Raw genomic sequence first — 13506 nt, 5'->3', positions numbered from 1 at the left:
AATTCCTGGACGTGTTGAAAGACAAGGCACAGTTGCAAAGATTTCTGGGATGCTTAAATTATGTGAGCAGTTTTTATCAGGATTGTGCCAGCGACGGGAAAGTGCTCAATAAGCAGCTTGGAAAAAAACCCACTGAATGGTCAGATGTCCAGAGCTGTCCAAGAAATCAAAGCAAAGGTAAAATCTTTGCCTATACTATATGTCGTTGATGACCAAGCTTTCAAGATAGTTGAATCTGATGCCAGTAATATTGGATGGGGAGGAATCCAAACAAAAAGTTGGCAAAGAAGAACAAGTTGTACAGTTTGCTTTAGGAGTATGGAATCCAGCAGAGCAGAACTACTATGTTATTGAAAGAGAGGTAAAAGCTGCATGGAATTGTATAAGCAAATTCGAAGTATATCTGATAAACAAGCCTTTTCTTCTGAGGACATATGCTTCGGCAATGCAGAGAGTCTTATCTAAAGATATCAAGAAAGATTTTTCTGTAGAACACATCAAAGGAAAAGATAACAGTGTTCCTGACTTCGTGAGCAGAGAGTACATTGATCAGAAGGAAGCACATGTTATGATGATTATTACTGAATGGGACCAGCACCAAAAACAAGAAGTCTTGAGGACCATTCCGGATGACCAAGACTCGGAAACGTACAAAAACCATTGGAGACCCACATGGCAATTAAGGAATACAAAGGTCCTTGATGCCAACCTACAACCCCTGATCTCCAGCACTATGTACCAGAAAGAAAAGTATACCTAAGGGTAGAAAATGGATCCATGATATGATGTATGACAAGGCAAAAGTAGACGCTGGAACTCGCGACGGGCCCTAGAACAAAGTTTTCATGACATTGCCGGCATTTAGTACCATGGACGTCGCAACACAGTAATTTATGAAAGCTACTATTGCATCTATCGAACCAGAGATTTGTGGAATGAACCAGGACAATTCCCTGTCCAACCATGTGCCTAGTGGCCGAGAAATGATCCCAAGGTAATGTTTCCTCACAAGTTTATGATTTTGCAGACTACAAAAAGCTATGGTGGGACTTCCTTAATGTTGATGATAGAGAAGACACACATTATACAAAGCTAAAATTCAGTACGCTAGCAGCATCTCAACGAAATCAACAATGTGAGTGGTTCCAGAATTAGTGAACAGATTACAGAGTAACCAGAACAACCATGGACCCAGTGAACCAATAGGGGATATCAACGTCCATTAAATGCTGACAGTACCAAATACGAACGTCTATTAAATGTTGAATGCTTTACCATGGAACGATGGCAGCGTCCATTTGAAAGCCAGCCATCGATAAGGGGCAACTTGTTTGAAATGAACACCACTCATAATTTCAAGTATATTAATGGAAAAGTGCTTATATTGTAACTTGTAAAGGCCCCATTGGTTTATATATAATTTTAAGTGCAAACCAGTAGGGGATATCAACGTCCATTAAATGCTGACAGTACCAAATACGAACGTCTATTAGATGTTGAACGCATTACCATGGAATGATGGCAGTGTCCATTTGAAACCCAGCCATCGAGAAGGGGAAGAAACCTCTCTGTTAACATACGAACAGCAACCATATTATGATTACAAAATAAGATCCCAAACATTTTAACCCATCAAAACCTAGAAAAAATAGATTTCAAAAAGAAATTACAATTTTCTCAAATGTAAACATTAAATAATGTAGTTTAATTTCTGGTCTATTTAGATTTAATGTCAATATTAATACATTTTGAATAAGTTATTACTCTGCGGCTGCCCCAAGAAATAATAAATTAGTCTGCATATATAAAAATATTAAACAAGCTATTATAAAATAGCTATTATTTGTTATATTAATACAGTGGGAAATAAAGACTAGGCTAAAAGAACATATATAAATATATGAACAGGGAGGGAGTCGTAAGTTGTGTAAGTGCCGTATGCATTACAGACAACAGTACCACAGATTTTTCCAGCAGAGAAATTAACAGAATAGTAGAAAACAGACTTCACTTTCAAATAATTTACTAAGTTAAATTTAGTTCAATTTTCGATAGTTTAATCATTATCCAAATATACGGATACTGGAAGTCATTTTAAATTACGACTCTACTTCTGTTCCCGTCTTCCAATTTCCCAGGTACCAGAAACTTCATAGGTCGAGTCCCGACAAAACAATGACGGATCAGTTCACCAACTTTGTTGCAATTCCTTCAATGGCAACGATTTTAAGAGGAGTGGTGAAGGGGCTATTTCTTTCTTAGTATGCGGTTGCATAACCCAAAGTACAAATAAAAGTCACAACTACCATTAACGTTTGTCTTTTATTTGACATTTATCACTATCTTTATCTTGCTTGTTTGGTGCAAGTTATTATCAAACGTTCGTCCTGGTACGTTTGGTGGATTATTAAGTTTGAAGTTTCATTTTAAATTTTCATATGTGTTTGAAGGAGTACAAAAAAGTGAATTTTTGAAGGTGAAAATGTGTGGTTCAAGGTGTGGAGTTGGGTATTTGTGTAATTTTTATTTATTTTAAATGCCAACTTTTTTTTCATAACTAACTTTTTCACATTGTTTTGAAGTCATCTCTTCTTTTTTTCTTACTCGCAAATATTATTTGGGAATTTTCCTTTTTATGAAGTTTCATTTTCTTTTAAGCCAACATTGGCTTTGAAATCAATTTCCTATAACTTAAAATCTAATTCAAGTTTTATACCTCATTATTAAAATTATTATTATTATTTAAAATTATTAATTACTTTTAGCATAAAAAGCAGGTAATAAGCAACAACACAGCATATTACACTTATTTTATGTTATAATAAAAATAATTTATATTTGTTAGCTTGATAGGCTTTCAAAAAAATATGGATGACCTAAATGTCATCTAATATTCTTATTCTTACAATATCTAACCCATGAGATGATTTTATATTCTTATTCTTACACTATCTAACCCATGAGATGATTGTGGCCGCTACATCCACGTGAAAATCTAGATAGATCAACCCAAAGTGTGACGCCCTCGGGCCTCGGGCAGGCGTGCACGATGGGCGGGCGCCCTCGTGCACGACGGAGAGCGCGTTTTGGCACGAGCGGGCGGACAAATTGGACGACGGTCGGGTGGCGAGCTGGGCGAAGGCGCGCCCACCCACCGGGCAGACGCACACGGGAGTCGGGTGGAAGGCGAGCTGGGCAGAAGCGCGCCCACCCACCGGGCGAATGCACACGAACGAAATGGCGAGCTGGGCAGGAGCGCGCCGGGCAGACACACACGACGGTTGGGCGGCGAGCCGGGCGAAGGCGCGCCCGCCCGCCGGGCAGCAGTAAACGGAGCAAAGGTATGGTTACCAAAGCTGCGGGCAAGCAGCGTGGTTCGTCACCAAGGCGGACAGACACGAAGATTGAACGCAGGTTGGGTTGTCAAGGGAGGCCGAGCAGATTTGAACCGTGAGGACTGTTGAAGCCATCAGAGCCAACGTTCGAGCGTAGTAAACAGGGAGGCGGATCTTGGTGACAACATCTTGGTTCGGGTGGCACGTCAAAGTGCGCAGGTTGGAGGTAGAGCTCGGGCGAGCTACCTCGGGAGATAACTATGCACAAAGGCGGAACCAGCAATACGACATTGGAGACACATTGGCCGGATGTGGCCAAGTGTCGAACGAGATGAAGAAAGCGTCATACGAATGTAATGGAACAACCATTAAAATGTGAAGAAGAACGTATGTAAATGCATATGTGGAGCTTATGCGAATAAGCGGAACATATGAATAATAACCATTTATATACAGGGCTGATATATGTGATGGAATGGCCATTAAAATAAGGAAGACGTATATAATGGAGAAAAAAGGTGAAATGGGTGACAAGGAATAAAATATATTATATACGGGGCTTATATGATATAATGGGGCAGCCGTTATATTATGGAAGGAAGTGCGTATATAGTTGGAGGATAAAACAAAATAGCCACTTTACACCCAAGGCATGAGTGCATTCCACATGGCAGCAAGGATGGGCGTAAGGGACAAAGTATGGGACTTGTATTGAGATAACCGACATACTTATGGGTGATAATGTATGGAAGGTTATTAAAATAACATAAATTAAAGTGATACGTGAAACTTTATGGTAAAAGGGGAAGTCGGCCTTAAGGCGGTGGAGCCCTTTACGAACATAAGAGGAAGTATAAATATGAGCGGATGAAAGCTCATTTGGGATCATCGAAGTATTCGCTCAATATCTCTCCTTCGTCTAAGGACAGGAGTGTTGATACTGCCTACTCGTCATCATCTTCCTGTATACATAATCAACTTTATGAATTAGCCCAGCTTGTGAATTTTTCTTCTTTAGAAGTAAAATGTCCAGATTGTAGTAATGTCATAAATCTGCTCACTTTAGCTGAAAAAAATGTTCACCTGCATCATAATTCTCGAACTGGTATTTCTCCTCCTTCTACTTCTATCAGCTCATGATCGAATCCTAAGTGCTCCGATATTCCTTTCCCACATGAGCCAGAGCCAGATTAAGACCATGTTCTCATGATCCATACAGTAGAAGAAGAAGACCCTAGGCTCATTGAGATTATTTGTTTAATGAGACCAGCAAAACCAAGATATGGACTAGGGAAACTTGAGCAATCAGAACTGATCCCAGAATGCAGATTCAAACAAATTCCTTCTGATTGTAAAACGCCCGCAGTCATGGAAATGCATAAGTTCTTTCCACTTATGGATGGATGTTTGAAGTCAGAAATCAGTGCCAAATGGATGAAAGATATGTTGAATTGGGATTTGTATACAAATCCTCAGGCAGAAGAATTTGACCAAGCATACACTCCAGAACAAAAGAAACAGTTAGCAACTAACTGGAAACATTATATGGAGACAAATAATACTTGGATATCTTTCTATTCATGGAAAGATAAGATTGTTCCTATAAATGTTCTTACTGGTGCTACATCTAGCAGTGTAATTGATAAACATGGATGGACTGCACTTGATGGGTCTAAGGTAGAAACTCCTACTAAATTCCCTCCTTATAAAGGAATTATTTTAGGAGAAAATACAAATGCAGCGAAAGCCATCCCTCTGGTCCAAAAAGATGACAATGCCTTAGGCATTGATGGAAGAATTCAAAAGGCAAGTGAACAATTAAATTGGACCAATACTGCTATTAAAGGTCTAGAAATGAATATGGCAAAGACAGAAGATGTAAAAACGCAGATAGATGTTGTACAGTCCTCATTGAGTAGTGTAAATACTTTTTTGAATAATTTAAAGTTTGATTCCAGCATGACTCGTTCTTACACTAGAGAGTCATTAAATAAGATTGAAGAAGTAGGAGAAAACTTAGTTGGACATATTGATGTAACTAAGACTCTCCTTACTGGCTTGAATGCAAAATTTAAGAAGATGCAGATAACAAAGATCGAGAAGCCATTTCCAAATTCTTTCTTGATAAAAAGAAATATAAAGATTGAAAATCCTGTTAGAAATGTACATAAATTCCCTCTGCTGTTCCCTAAAGAAACTGCCTCATCATCACGAGTTGATGAGTCAGAACATATCAATATTGCTTCCTTATTTAAGGAACCAGAGGTAGAAAAGGAATAGAAAACTCATGAGACACATATATTCCCAATCTATGAGCCTCTAGAACATAGATTTTCCAAATATTCTGCTCCTGGCATTGAAGGAAAAGGGAAAATGCTTGAAGCCCATACTTTCTTCCCTGATTCTCACAGAGAATGGAACATAGACAACATGAGCATTGGCCAAATTCGCCAAATGATAGATTTAATGTATACTGAATACAAACTCATGTGTCTCAGAGGCAAGTCAGAAATAGATGCTTGCAGAACCATCATTCAATGTTTTACAAGTACTCTCCTCAGGTGGTGGGAGACTGAATCTTCTCCTAAACTCATTGAAACCATGGAAGCAAAAGTTCTCAAGAATGAGAAAGGAGATGTTATTCATAATCCTGATGGTACTGTCATAAGAAATATTATTGGTGCACTAACATCAATGATTCTGGAACATTGGTGTGGCAGTGAGACAGAAATAGCCAACAAACATGAGGTTATCCTAATGAACCTCAAGTGCCATAAGATGTCGCAGTTTGATGATTTTCACAGAGACTAGATGCAACGGATCTATGAGGTGAAAGATTCCAAGAATTTGTTATGGAAGTAGGTATATCTTGCTGCTCTACCCTCTAGATTTTTTTATTACATCAGAATGCAAGAGATTTTTCAGTTACCTTTTGAATCTTACACATGGGGTGAGATTTATTCTCATATTACAAAGGCATTGGTGAGTCTTTGTACCAGTTCAAAGGTTAACAAATCTCTAGAAAAATTGTCTAGATTGCCAGATAGAAAGTCCATTTGCAACAAATATGGACTTACAGTAGATGACCCATTGGTGAAAAAGAGAAAGTCTAGAACAAAAGCCAAAAGAGAATTTAAAGAGACTTTCTGCAGAAACAAAAGAGATTATCCACAGAATAAAAGAAAGCCTCTTACAAAGGATATAAATCAGAAATATAAGAAGAAGGGTTATTACATATATGTTTCAAAAACTCATTATTATAACCCCTCTGATATTCATTTGTGTACAACCAAACAAGATAAATGGAATAAAGTCACTTGTTGGTTGTGTGGCCAGAATGGGCATACAACTTCCAGATGTCCTCAAGGAGAAGAATCAAAGCTCAATAAAGGAAAAAGGAAAGTTGTTTATGCTCAAAAAGCTAAACAGGTAAAGCAAGAACACTTAGGACCAATATTTGGTCTTAGATGCAAATCAAAGACACATGTTACAGAAAGGTGCCCAAACCTTTCTATCAGGGATACCCCCCAGCAACACCAACTAGAAGAATCCTCTCTTGATTCTTTTAGTACTACATCAGAAGAAGAATTTCAGGTTAATATGGGCCAGTATTCTGATTCAGATTCATCAGAATGTTCATGCTCAAATTCAGAAGAATGTGCTTGTCATATTTTCTATGAAGATGACTCTGAATATTTTTCCAGCTCCAGTGAAGAAGAAAGACCTAAGCCTCCTAAAGAAAAAGTCCTAATGGCATCCACTGAAGAAGAAGCAGAAATGAAGATCCTATCTCAGATTAGGGCAATGGAGGAAGGAGACATGAAGAATCGCCTGATAGAAGCATTCATTGACGAGTTCAAGACCAAAGCTTCAAAAGAATCAGGTAAGAAGCATTTGTTTGTTGATGCATCTTATGAAAGGAATACTAAATCTTTCCAAATGCATCACCAAAAGCCAGGAAAAGTAAGATCCCTGACTCTAGGAGAAGTAAGTGGTGAAATTCACCATCTCAAAGCCGAGATTTGTGCAATCAAAGCTCAAATTGTAGAAATACAGAAAGGGAAGCCAATTAAAGAAGAAAAAGAAGAAGATTCCTGGAATCCTACAGCTTATCATCAGAAGATGCAAGTTGCTGAAGGATCAGAAGACCCAAATTTTGGCTTCAAAGATATGAGGTTGTTCACTATCACCTATCAGCAACATCATGTTAAGGTAAAAATCTATATCCAAGGGCAAATCTTTTACATGACTGCATTATTAGATTCTGGTGCAGATATTAATATTCTTAACATTAAGAATGTTCCAACCAAGTATTGGGTTTCTGCTGAAAGAGAAGTAGGTCTAGGAAACAAGAAACTCAAATATGAGATTCCTAGAGCTTCACTATGTTTCGATACCCACTCTGTATATATGAAGTTTTCCATAGCAGACATCCCTGTTGATTGTATATTAGGGAATGTCTTTTTGGCTGTAGTTGAACCTCATGGCTCAGCCAGACTAAAAGGAAGTAGAGCCGGCTATTTCATTTCTGTGCCTACATCAAAAGGTAGAAGAAAAAGAATTTAACTTCCTTATGTTTCAAGCCCAAGAGTTTCTACAATGGTCCAAGCTATGCAAAAATTGGACAAAGCATAATCTCTACTATCAGATCTCAAAGATCTAAAAGGCACATTGAGAATTGAAGAACAGCTAAAACTATCGCAAATCAAGAGAAATATCCAAGAGCTAAAAGAGAAATTAGAAGAAAAATGTTGTTCAGAAGAGCCAAATGCTTTCTGGAAGAGAAAGAAACATACTATAAAACTGCCCTACAAAGAAGGATATACAGGAGAGCAATCCCAATGAGCTATGCCAAGAAGAAATCCAGCAATTGCTTAACAGAGGATTGATCAGAGAATCCAATAGTCCCTGGAATTGCTATGGATTCTATGTGAACAAAAGAGCTGGACAGATTAGAGGTATTCCTAAACTTGTGATAAATTATCAGCCTCTAAACTCAGTCTTGGCCGATGACACTTACCCCATTCCACATAAAGGAGATTTGATTAGAAGAATTGTAGGAGCCAAGATATTTTCAAAGTTTGATCTAAAAGAGGGATTTTGCCAAGTTGCCATTGATGAAGAAGATAAATTCAAGACTGCATTTAGTATTCCTGCAGGGCACTACGAATGGAATGTCATGCCATTCGGTCTCAAAAATGCTCCCTCCAAATTCCAGAAAGTCATGGATGATATTTTCAAGCCATATTTTGATTGGCTAATTGTTTATATTGATGATGTTTTAATTTTTTCCAAGAATGTTGATGACCACTTCAAACATGTAAATATTTTCATGAAGTTGGTTTAGAAAAATGGGCTTGTACTTAGCAAAAAGAAAATAGAAGTATTCCAAACTTCTATAAAGTTCTTAGGACACAAGATTTGTAATGGACAGATCTCTCTGCAACAACATGCTATTGAATTTGCAGACGAATTCCTGGACGTGTTGAAAGACAAGGCACAGTTGCAAAGATTTCTGGGATGCTTAAATTATGTGAGCAGTTTTTATCAGGATTGTGCCAGCGACGGGAAAGTGCTCAATAAGCAGCTTGGAAAAAAACCCACTGAATGGTCAGATGTCCAGAGCTGTCCAAGAAATCAAAGCAAAGGTAAAATCTTTGCCTATACTATATGTCGTTGATGACCAAGCTTTCAAGATAGTTGAATCTGATGCCAGTAATATTGGATGGGGAGGAATCCAAACAAAAAGTTGGCAAAGAAGAACAAGTTGTACAGTTTGCTTTAGGAGTATGGAATCCAGCAGAGCAGAACTACTATGTTATTGAAAGAGAGGTAAAAGCTGCATGGAATTGTATAAGCAAATTCGAAGTATATCTGATAAACAAGCCTTTTCTTCTGAGGACATATGCTTCGGCAATGCAGAGAGTCTTATCTAAAGATATCAAGAAAGATTTTTCTGTAGAACACATCAAAGGAAAAGATAACAGTGTTCCTGACTTCGTGAGCAGAGAGTACATTGATCAGAAGGAAGCACATGTTATGATGATTATTACTGAATGGGACCAGCACCAAAAACAAGAAGTCTTGAGGACCATTCCGGATGACCAAGACTCGGAAACGTACAAAAACCATTGGAGACCCACATGGCAATTAAGGAATACAAAGGTCCTTGATGCCAACCTACAACCCCTGATCTCCAGCACTATGTACCAGAAAGAAAAGTATACCTAAGGGTAGAAAATGGATCCATGATATGATGTATGACAAGGCAAAAGTAGACGTTGGAACTCGCGACGGGCCCTAGAACAAAGTTTTCATGACATTGGACGTCGCAACACAGTAATTTATGAAAGCTACTATTGCATCTATCGAACCAGAGATTTGTGGAATGAACCAGGACAATTCCCTGTCCAACCATGTGCCTAGTGGCCGAGAAATGATCCCAAGGTAATGTTTCCTCACACAGTTTATGATTTTGCAGACTACAAAAAGCTATGGTGGGACTTCCTTAATGTTGATGATAGAGAAGACACACATTATACAAAGCTAAAATTCAGTACGCTAGCAGCATCTCAACGAAATCAACAATGTGAGTGGTTCCAGAATTAGTGAACAGATTACAGAGTAACCAGAACAACCATGGACCCAGTGAACCAATAGGGGATATCAACGTCCATTAAATGCTGACAGTACCAAATACGAACGTCTATTAAATGTTGAATGCTTTACCATGGAACGATGGCAGCGTCCATTTGAAAGCCAGCCATCGATAAGGGGCAACTTGTTTGAAATGAACACCACTCATAATTTCAAGTATATTAATGGAAAAGTGCTTATATTGTAACTTGTAAAGGCCCCATTGGTTTATATATAATTTTAAGTGCAAACCAGTAGGGGATATCAACGTCCATTAAATGCTGACAGTACCAAATACGAACGTCTATTAGATGTTGAACGCATTACCATGGAATGATGGCAGTGTCCATTTGAAACCCAGCCATCGAGAAGGGGAAGAAACCTCTCTGTTAACATACGAACAGCAACCATATTATGATTACAAAATAAGATCCCAAACATTTTAACCCATCAAAACCTAGAAAAAATAGATTTCAAAAAGAAATTACAATTTTCTCAAATGTAAACATTAAATAATGTAGTTTAATTTCTGGTCTATTTAGATTTAATGTCAATATTAATACATTTTGAATAAGTTATTACTCTGCGGCTGCCCCAAGAAATAATAAATTAGTCTGCATATATAAAAATATTAAACAAGCTATTATAAAATAGCTATTATTTGTTATATTAATACAGTGGGAAATAAAGACTAGGCTAAAAGAACATATATAAATATATGAACAGGGAGGGAGTCGTAAGTTGTGTAAGTGCCGTATGCATTACAGACAACAGTACCACAGATTTTTCCAGCAGAGAAATTAACAGAATAGTAGAAAACAGACTTCACTTTCAAATAATTTACTAAGTTAAATTTAGTTCAATTTTCGATAGTTTAATCATTATCCAAATATACGGATACTGGAAGTCATTTTAAATTACGACTCTACTTCTGTTCCCGTCTTCCAATTTCCCAGGTACCAGAAACTTCATAGGTCGAGTCCCGACAAAACAATGACGGATCAGTTCACCAACTTTGTTGCAATTCCTTCAATGGCAACGATTTTAAGAGGAGTGGTGAAGGGGCTATTTCTTTCTTAGTATGCGGTTGCATAACCCAAAGTACAAATAAAAGTCACAACTACCATTAACGTTTGTCTTTTATTTGACATTTATCACTATCTTTATCTTGCTTGTTTGGTGCAAGTTATTATCAAACGTTCGTCCTGGTACGTTTGGTGGATTATTAAGTTTGAAGTTTCATTTTAAATTTTCATATGTGTTTGAAGGAGTACAAAAAAGTGAATTTTTGAAGGTGAAAATGTGTGGTTCAAGGTGTGGAGTTGGGTATTTGTGTAATTTTTATTTATTTTAAATGCCAACTTTTTTTTCATAACTAACTTTTTCACATTGTTTTGAAGTCATCTCTTCTTTTTTTCTTACTCGCAAATATTATTTGGGAATTTTCCTTTTTATGAAGTTTCATTTTCTTTTAATCCAACATTGGCTTTGAAATCAATTTCCTATAACTTAAAATCTAATTCAAGTTTTATACCTCATTATTAAAATTATTATTATTATTTAAAATTATTAATTACTTTTAGCATAAAAAGCAGGTAATAAGCAACAACACAGCATATTACACTTATTTTATGTTATAATAAAAATAATTTATATTTGTTAGCTTGATAGGCTTTCAAAAAAATATGGATGACCTAAATGTCATCTAATATTCTTATTCTTACAATATCTAACCCATGAGATGATTTTATATTCTTATTCTTACACTATCTAACCCATGAGATGATTGTGGCCGCTACATCCACGTGAAAATCTAGATAGATCAACCCAAAGTGTGACGCCCTCGGGCCTCGGGCAGGCGTGCACGATGGGCGGGCGCCCTCGTGCACGACGGAGAGCGAATTTTGGCACGAGCGGGCGGACAAATTGGACGACGGTCGGGTGGCGAGCTGGGTGAAGGCGCGCCCACCCACCGGGCAGACGCACACGGGAGTCGGGTGGAAGGCGAGCTGGGCAGAAGCGCGCCCACCCACCGGGCGAATGCACACGAACAAAATGGCGAGCTGGGCAGGAGCGCGCCGGGCAGACACACACGACGGTTGGGCGGCGAGCCGGGCGAAGGCGCGCCCGCCCGCCGGGCAGCAGTAAACGGAGCAGAGGTATGGTTACCAAAGCTGCGGGCAAGCAGCGTGGTTCGTCACCAAGGCGGACAGACACGAAGATTGAACGCAGGTTGGGTTGTCAAGTGAGGCCGAGCAGATTGAACCGTGAGAACTGTTGACCATCAGCTAGTGAACGTTCGAACGTAGTAAACAGGGAGGCGGATCTTGGTTGCAGCAACTTGGTTCGGGTGGCACGTCAAAGTGCGCAGGTTGAAGGTAGAGCTCGGGCAAGCTACCTCGGGTGATAACTGTGCACAAAGACGGAACCAGCAATACGACATTGGAGACACATTGGCCGGATGTGGCCAAGTGTCGAACGAGATGAAGAAAGCATCATACGAATGTAATGGAACAGCCATTAAAATGTGAAGAAGAACGTATGTAAATGCATATGTGGAGCTTATGCGAATAAGCGGAACATATGAATAATAACCATTTATATACAGGGCTGATATATGTGATGGGATGGCCATTAAAATAAGGAAGACGTATATAATGGAGAAAAAGGTGAAATGGGTGACAAGGAATAAAATATATTATATACGGGGCTTATATGATATAATGGGGCAGCCGTTATATTATGGAAGGAAGTGCGTATATAGTTGGAGGATAAAACAAAATAGCCACTTTACACCCAAGGCATGAGTGCATTCCACATGGCAGCAAGGATGGGCGTAAGGGACAAAGTATGGGACTTGTATTGAGATAACCGACATACTTATGGGTGATAATGTATGGAAGGTTATTAAAATAACATAAATTAAAATGATACGTGAAACTTTATGGTAAAAGGGGAAGTCGGCCTTAAGGCGGTGGAGCCCTTTACAAACATAAGAGGAAGTATAAATATGAGCGGATGAGAGCTCATTTGGGATCATCGAAGTATTCGCTCAATATCTCTCCTTCGTCTAAGGACAGGAGTGCGAATAAGGTTCGGGAATGCGCATGTCTTATGCGTATTGAATCAAAGGAGACTTCGCATCTTTGGAGGTCTGTTATACGAAGTGAAGGACGGTTGAGGATTACGGGATTGCAGTCACGATATTGACAGCGGGTTGGATATTAGATCTTGCAGGTCCGGGAATGTTTGGGTATGCTCGGGCCGCAGCGAAGGGAGTATCCGTAACAGGTGTGAACAGTGGCTGTAGATGTGTAACTGCGTGGATCATATGAACGGGTGATCTCGCAGGGATATACGTATACTGTGAACTGTTTGGCAATTGGTTAACGTGAGCGGCTCGGTTGATGATCGGTTACGTGGCAGAGCGCAGATAAGGGAGTGAACTGACACTGGACAGCGATCTACAGAACGGCGCCAGGGTTACATACGCAGTGAGCAGTCGAGTTGCGGTAGTGACACGTGGTCAGATATC

General features: G+C 38.8%; 1 pseudogene; it reads right to left on the bottom strand.

Annotated features, from left to right (window-relative positions):
- Positions 1–10235: 10235 nt before the first annotated feature.
- LOC149256359 (carbon catabolite repressor protein 4 homolog 1-like) overlaps positions 10236–13506 on the bottom strand; it is a 78785-nt pseudogene continuing 75514 nt past the window's right edge.

Source organism: Pinus tabuliformis, chromosome 7 (assembly GCF_031772625.1).
Source record: "Pinus tabuliformis cultivar Carrire ecotype Pingquan chromosome 7, CPIR1, whole genome shotgun sequence".
Classification (NCBI taxonomy): Eukaryota; Viridiplantae; Streptophyta; class Pinopsida; order Pinales; family Pinaceae; genus Pinus; species Pinus tabuliformis.
This window is presented reverse-complemented; position numbering and strand designations above follow the sequence as displayed.